Below are 8,424 nucleotides of genomic sequence, written 5' to 3'. Positions count from 1 at the left end.
TCCTTGTTTACTGAGATTTCCCTTGTTTTAAAACATATACTTGAATTTTTTTTCAAACATGTATTCTAATTTGATTACTGTTACTCTTTGTGTTTGGAAAATGTGTACTGGAACCTCTTGTCAGATGTATACTGTATGTTTGTTTGTCTGGGAGAAACAAGGATCATCCTTCCCTGTGTGTGTTTTTGGAGGGGTGTTATGGACTGAATGTCCTCCCCAAATTCATATGTCAAAGCCCTAGCCCACGCCCCCTCCCTCCCCCCACCCCCTGTGATGGAATTTGGAGGCGGGGCCTTTGGAAAGTAATTAGGGTTAGATGAGGTCATGAGGACGTGGCCCCCCTGATGGGATTAGTGACTTTTCTGCAAGCCAGTGTCAACCTAAATAAACCTAGGAGTCAATAATCAAGAAAAAAGTGTTTATTTGGGATCAAAGACTGGCAATTCAGAGCATACAGTTTCCAGGAGCAACCCAGGGTCCTGCTAGAGACTGAAAGTCAAGGGCTTTTAAAGGCAAAGAAGGAAGATTGCATTACAAAGAAGTTTAATTAGAGGTGGAGGCAGAAGCTAGTCTTGGCTAAACAAGTAAGAGTTCTCCACTGTGACAAGTTTCAGGTGTTCTTGCAGAGTCATTAGCATATTTATATTGTTTGCCCAATTCAAAAGTTTATGGTTCCACCTGGTGAGGACGTGCGTAAAGGCCAACCTCCTTAATGGCCTCCTGCCTCCATTAAAAAACCCCTTGACATAAATAACTCCATGTTATTTCACATTTCACCTGGAAGAGAGCTCTAACCAGAACCTGACCATGCTGGCACTCTGGTCACAGACTTCCAGCCCCAGAACTGTGAGAAAATGATTTCAGTTGTTTACCACCCAGTCTATGGTATTTTGTTATGGCAGCCCGAGCTAAGACAAGGGGTCTTGATCTCTGGCTATGACAATGTGTATAAGAGAGCTCATAAAACAGGTGTTAGGAACTGAACTGAATAAGTTGCCTGGCCTCTGTCTGACGGATGATCCTCTCACTTTATGGAGATCGTTTACGGAACAGCAAGAGTCACATTTTGAAAAGCCTGTGCTTGTACTGTCAGAACATAATCTCCCCGCATGAACTAAGTCCCGGATAATGCATTTCCTGTTTTACAGTCACTCAGAAGTTGCTAGTCAGCATTGCTGGTGGCAGAACCGTATTGCCACATGGCGGGGGTACAATTAAAGCCACAAGTAAAGAAATTTGATGTTTTAGCCCACCTGAAAAGCCTTACTGGGAGCAAATTAATGACTTCTCTGGGGCCTTGTGAATTGTTGAGACGGCTCTGGGGGCCTTCATTCCTTCCATCAAAGATTCCCAGTGATGCTCAGACCCAGGCTGGGAACCCTCAGCTCTCAGACAGTTCAACCAAGGGCTCCTCCTGTCCATGTGCCCTGTGGAGGCCTGCCTGGGACCCCCTCTTCTTGGGGGCTTCATGAGTTTCCCATTGCTGCTGTAACAAATTATCACAAACTTTATGGCTTAAAATAAAAATATATTATTTTGGGCTTCCCTGGTGGTGCAGTTGTTAAGAATCTGCCTGCCAATGAAGGGGACATGGGTTCGAGCCCTGGTCCGGGAAGATCCCACATGCCACGAAGCAACTAAGCCTGTGCACCACAACTACTGAGCCTGCGCTCTAGAGCCCGTGAGCCACAGCTACTGAAGCCCACACGCCTAGAATGCATGCTCTGCAACAAGAGAAGCCACTGCAATGAGAAGCCCGTGCACTGCAAGGAAGGGTAGCCTCCGCTTGCCGCAACTAGAGAAAACCCGGAGACAGCCTCATCCACCAGAGGGCAGAGAGCAGAAGCAACAAGAACTATAATCCTGCACCCTGTGGAACAAAAACCACATTCACAGAAAGGTAGACAAGATGAAAAGGGAGAGGGCTATGTACCAGATGAAGAAACAAAATAAAACCCCAGAAAAACAACTAAATGAAGTGGAGATAGGCAACCTTCCAGAAAAAGAATTCAGAATAATGATAGTGAAGATGATCCAGGACCTCGGAAAAGAATGGAGGCAAAGATCGAGAAGATGCAAGAAATGTTTAACAAAGATCTAGAAGAATTAAAGAACTAACAAACAGAGATGAATGATACAAAAACTGAAATGAAAAATACACTAGAAGGAATCAATAGCAGAATAACTGAGGCAGAAGAACGGATAAGTGACCTGGAAGACAGAATGGTGGAATTCACTGCTGTAGAAGAGAATAAAGAAAAAAGAATGAAAAGAAATGAAGACAGCCTAAGAGACCTCTGGGACAACATTAAACGCAACAACATTTGTATTATAGGGGTCCCAGAAGGAGAAGAGAGAGAGAAAGGACCCGAGAAAATATTTGAAGAGATTATAGTCGAAAACTTCCCTAACATGGGAAAGGAAATAGCCACCCAAGTCCAGGAAGTGCAGAGAGTCCCGTACAGGATAAACCCAAGGAGAAACAGGCCGAGACACATAGTAATCAAATTGGCAAAAATTAAAGACAAAGAAAAATTATTGAGAGCAGCAAGGGAAAAACGACAAATAACATACAAGGGAACTCCCATAAGGTTAACAGCTGATTTCTCAGCAGAAACTCTACAAGCTAGAAGGGAGTGGCATGATATACTTAAAGTGATGAAAGGGAAGAACCTACAACCAAGATTACTCTACCCGGCAAGCATCTCATTCAGATTTGTTGGAGAAATCAAAAGGTTTACAGACAAGCAAAAGCTAAGAGAATTCAGCACCACCAAACCAGCTCTACAACAAATGCTAAAGGAAATTCTCTAAGTGGGAAACACAAGAGAAGAAAAGGACTTACAAAAACAAACCCAAAACAATTAAGAAAATGGTAATAGAAACATACATATCGATAATTACCTTAAACATGAATGGATTAAATGCTCCAACCAAAAGACACAGGCTTGCTGAATGGATACAAAAACAACACCCATACATATGCTGTCTACAAGAGACCCACTTCAGACCTAGGGACACATACAGACTGAAAGTGAGGGGATGGAGAAAGATATTCCATGCAAATGGAAATCAAAAGAAAGCTGGAGTAGCAATACTCATATCAGATAAAATAGACTTTAAAATAAAGAATGTTACAAGAGACAAAGAAGGACACTACATAATGACCAAGGGATCAATCCAAGAAGAAGATATAACAATTATAAATATATATGCACCCAACATAGGAGCACCTCAATACATAAGGCAACTGCTAACAGCTATAAAAGAGGAAATTGACAGTAACACAATAATAGTGGGGTACTTCAACACCTCACTTACACCAATGGACACATCTTCCAAACAGAAAATTAATAAGGAAACACAAGCTTTAAATGACACAATAGACCAGATAGATTTCATTGATATTTATAGGACATTCCATCCAAAAACAGTAGATTACACTTTCTTCTCAAGTGCGCATGGAACATTCTCCAGGATAGATCACATCTTGGGTCACAAATCAAGCCTTGGTAAATTTAAGAAAACTGAAATCGTATCAAGTATCTTTTCTGACAACAACACTATGAGACTAGATATCAATTACAGGAAAAAATCTGTAAAAAACCCAAACACATGGAGGCTAAACAGAATAAAATACCTAGGAATAAACCTACCTAGGGAGACAAAAGACCTGTATGCAGAAAACTATAAGACACTGATGAAAAAAATTAAAGATGGTACCAACAGATGGAGAGATATACCATGTTCTTGGATTGGAAGAATCAATATTGTGAAAATGACTATACTACCCAAAGCAATCTACAGATTCAATGCAATCCCTATCAAATTACCAATGGCATTTTGTACAGAACTAGAACAAAAAGTCTTAAAATTTGTATGGAGACACAAAAGACCCTGAATAGCCAAGCAGTCTTGAGGGAAAAAAACGAGCTGGAGGGATCAGACTCCCTGACTTCAGACTATACTACAAAGCTAAAGTAATCAAGACAATATGGTACTGGCACAAAAACAGAAATATAGATCAATGGAACAGGAGAAAAAGCCCAGAGATAAACCCACGCACCTATGGTCAGCTAATCTATGACAAAGGAGGCAAGGATATACAATGGAGAAAAGACAGTCTCTTCAATAAGTGGTGCTGGGAAAACTGGACAGCTACATGTAAAAGAATGAAATTAGAACACTCCCTAACACCATACACAAAAATAAACTCCAAATGGATTAGAGACCTAAATGTAAGACAGGACACTATAAAACTCTTAGAGGAAAACATAGGAAGAACACTTTGACATAAATCACAGCAAGATCTTTTTTGATCCACCTCCTAGAGTAATGGAAATAAAAGCAAAAATAAACAAATGGGACCTAATGAAACTTCAAAGCTTTTGCACAGCAAGGGAAACCATAAACAAGACGAAAAGACAACCCTCAGAATGGGAGAAAATATTTGCAAACGAATCAATGGACAAAGGATTAATCTCCAAAATATATAAACAGCTCATGCAGCTCAATATTAAAAAAACAAACAACCCAATCCAAAAATGGGCAGAAGACCTAAATAGCATTTCTCCAAAGAAGACATACAGATGGCCAAGAAGCACATGAAAAGCTGCTCAACATCACTAATTATTAGAGAAATGCAAATCAAAAGTACAATGATGTATCACCTCACACCAGTTAGAATGGGCATCATCAGAAAATCTACAAACAACAAATGCTGGAGAGGGTGTGGAGAAAAGGGAACCCTCTTGCACTGTTGGTGGGAATGTAAATTGATACAGCCACTATGGAGAACAGTATGGAGGTTCCTTAAACAACTAAAAATAGAATTACCATATGATCCAGCAATCCCACTACTAGGCATATACCCAGAGAAAACCATAATTCAAAAAGACACATGCACCCCAATGTTCATTGCAGCACTATTTACAATAGCCAGGTCATGGAAGCAACCTAAATGCCCACTGACAGATGAATGGATAAAGAACTTGTGGTACATATATACAACGGAATATTACTCAGCCATAAAAAGGAACGAAATTGAGTCATTTGTAGAGACGTGGATGGATCTAGAGATTGTCGTACAGGGTGAAGTAAGTCAGTCAGAAAGAGAAAAACAAATATCATATATTAATGCGTATATGTGGAACCTAGAAAAATGATACAGATGAACTGGTTTGCAGGGCAGAAATTGAGACACAGATGTAGAGAACAGATGTATGGACACCAAGGGGGGAAAGCAGCAGGGGTGGGGGGGTGGGTGGTGGTGTGATGAATTGGGAGATTGGGATTGTCATGTATACACTAATATGTATAAAATGGATAACTAATAAGAACCTGCTGTGTAAAAAAAATAAATAAAATGAAATTCAAAAATTCAAAAAAACAAAACAAAAAAAAACCTGCATGCAGCAACGAAGAAAAAAAAAATATATTTATATTTATTATCTTACAGTTTAGAGGCCAGAAGTCCAAAATAGGTTGACAGGGCTGCCTTACTTCTGGAGGCTCTAGGGGAGAATCTGTGTCCTTGCCTTTTCCTGCTTCTAGAGGCTGCCTGAATTCCTAGACTTGTGGACCCTTCCTCTATCTTTAAAGCCGACAATGTAGTGCCTTCAACCTTTCTTTCTCCAATCTCTGCTTCTGTCATCACATCTCTTTTTCTTTTTTTAAAATTTGAGGGAGTTCCTTGGTGGTCTAGTGGTTAGGATTCCAGGCTTTCACTGCTGGGGCCCAATTCAGTCCCTGGTCAGGGAACTGAGAGATCCCACAAGCCTAGCCGTGTGGCCAAAAATTAAAAAAAATATTTTTTCATTAAAAAAATATATTTGAGATATAATTGATACATAACATTATATTAGTTTCAGGTGTACAACATAATATTCAATATTTGTATATATTGCAAAATGATCTCTACAGTAAGTCTAGTTAACATCCGTCACCACAGAGTTACAGAATTTTTTCCTTGTGATGAGAAGTTTTACGATCTGCTCTCGTAGCAACTTTTAAGTCTGCAATACAGTATTATTAACTATAGTCACCATGCTGTACATTATATAATCAGGACTTAATTATTTTATAACTGGATGTTTGTACCTTCTGACCACCTTCACACATTTCACCCCACCCCCTGCCTCTGAAAACCACCAATCTGTTCTCTGTATTTATGAGTTCAGTTTTTTCTTTCTTTCTTCCTTTTTTCCTTTTTTTTCTTTTTAGAGTCCATATATAAGTGAGATCATATGGTAATTGTCTTTCTCTGTTTGACTTATTTCACTTAACATTGTACCCTCAAGGCCCATCCATGTTGTCACACATGGCAGGATTTCCTTCATTTTTTATGGCCGAATAATATTCCGTTGTATATATACTGCGTTTTCTTTATCCATTCATCCATCAATGGACACATCTTCTTTTCTGACACTCCTGCCCCCTCATTCCCTTATAAGGACCCTTATGATTACATTGGGCCCACATATATAATCGAGGACAATCTCCCCATCTCAATATCTTTAATCTAATCACACCTGCAAAGTCCATTTTGTCAAGTAAGGTAACATATTCACAGGTTTTGGGGATTAGGATGTGGACACCTTCAGGGGCCGTTATTGAGCACACGAGAGGGGCTGCACGGAATGACACCAGACAGGTGGGTAGCTGCTCTTAGCACCTCTGCTTTGGGCTCTTGCACCAATTCAGCCTTGCATGCCCCCTCACCAAGCACACCCACACCTCTAAATCCTGGCATCCCCAGGCTGGCCACTACACCAACACTCCCTCTCTCTCAAAATCTGAAAGCTGTGGACCTTGCAGGGCTCTGCCTCCTAAGACTGGCATTCACCCTTTTCTTGTTAAACTCAGTGCACCGTTAACTTGGTGGGTGTAAAAGCCTACCTTAAAAAAAGAAGGGATAGAAGAATTAGCTTCGTTTTCTAGAGCTTGGGGTTACAGCAGGTGAGGGTGGAAAGGATGGGCTGCATTTCTCCGGTAATCTGTATACACTCATTTGTGAAATAGGCTATGACTTTCTGTTTGCAAAAGGGCATTCTTTGGGCCATGATGTGGGTAGTGCTGGCCAGTCATTAGGTAAGTCATTAGGGGACAGTAAGTCCCCTACGTACGGACCTTCAAGTTGTAAACTTTCAAAGATGTGAATGTGCGTTCGCATGTCCAACCACGTAAGTTAGTTCATGTGTCTGGTGTACATTGTCGCGTGTGTGCATCCTCTACAAGTGGTTGTGCTTTTGTGTACTTTACAGTACTGTGTACAGAGTACAGTAGTACAGTATCTTTATTTCAAGCCCAGGATGTCTGGAAGCAAGCGTAAATGCAGTGGGTATACAGCCAACTGTGTTATTTGGGTACCTAGGCTAACTTTGTTGCACTTACGAACAAATTGGACTTACAAATGTGCTCTCAGAATGGAACTCGTTCGTATGTAGGGGACTTACTGTACTGGTAGGGAAGAGAAAGCGTTACTGGGAACAGCAGACTTCTTCATTTAATTCCTTCCTCAACACTAACAATTCTTTCTGGGTACACATTCCCCTTGAAAAGGCTCGTGCCAGAGTTGAGACTTCCAGGAAAAGCTGGTGTTTGATGTAATAATGCCAGTCACCTGGATCAGCACATTGGCTTAGCTTGGGCAGGACCTATGAAGTATCAGCTGATTTCTAGAACTCAGTAAGAAGAAAAAAATTCCATACCTCATTCTGTAGAGTTTTAAGGCAGCCTAGAATAATAAATACACTATATGGCGGTGTATACCATACGCATGTTTTTGTTGTTGTTGAAGTGTAGTTGACTTACAATATTGTGTTAGTTTCAGGTGTACAGCAAAGTGATTCGGTTATACACATATATATGTATCTATCTATCTATACATATCTATCTATCTATATATATTCTATTCTTTTCCATTATAGTTTATTACAAGATATTGAATATAGTTCCCTGCGCTATACAGTAAATCCTTGTTGCTTACCTATTTTATATATGGTAGTGTGCATCTGTTAATCCCATGCTCTCAACGTATCCCTCCCCCATGTGCAAGTATTTTTTTTCTTTATAAATTTATTTATTTATTTATTTTTGGCTGTGTTGGGTCTTTGTTTGCTGCGCGCGGGCTTTCCCTAGTTGCAGCGAGCGGGGGCTGCTCTTCATTGTGGTGCGCGCGCTTCTCATTGCGGTGGCTTCTCTTGTTGCGGAGCACGGGCTCTAGGCGTGTGGGCTTCAGTAGTTGTGGCACGCAGGCTCAGTAGTTGTGGCTTGCGGGCTCTAGAGAGCAGGCTCAGTAGTTGTGGCGCACAGGCTTAGTTGCTCCGCGGCATGTGGGATCTTCCTGGACCAGGGCTCGAACCCGTGTCCCCTGTATTGGCAGGCAGATTCTTAACCACTGCGCCACCAGGAAAGTCCAAGAGG

The sequence above is a fragment of the Balaenoptera physalus genome (assembly GCF_965194825.1).
Source record: "Balaenoptera physalus genome assembly, chromosome: 4".
NCBI classification, from domain to species: Eukaryota; Metazoa; Chordata; class Mammalia; order Artiodactyla; family Balaenopteridae; genus Balaenoptera; species Balaenoptera physalus.
This window is presented reverse-complemented; position numbering follows the sequence as displayed.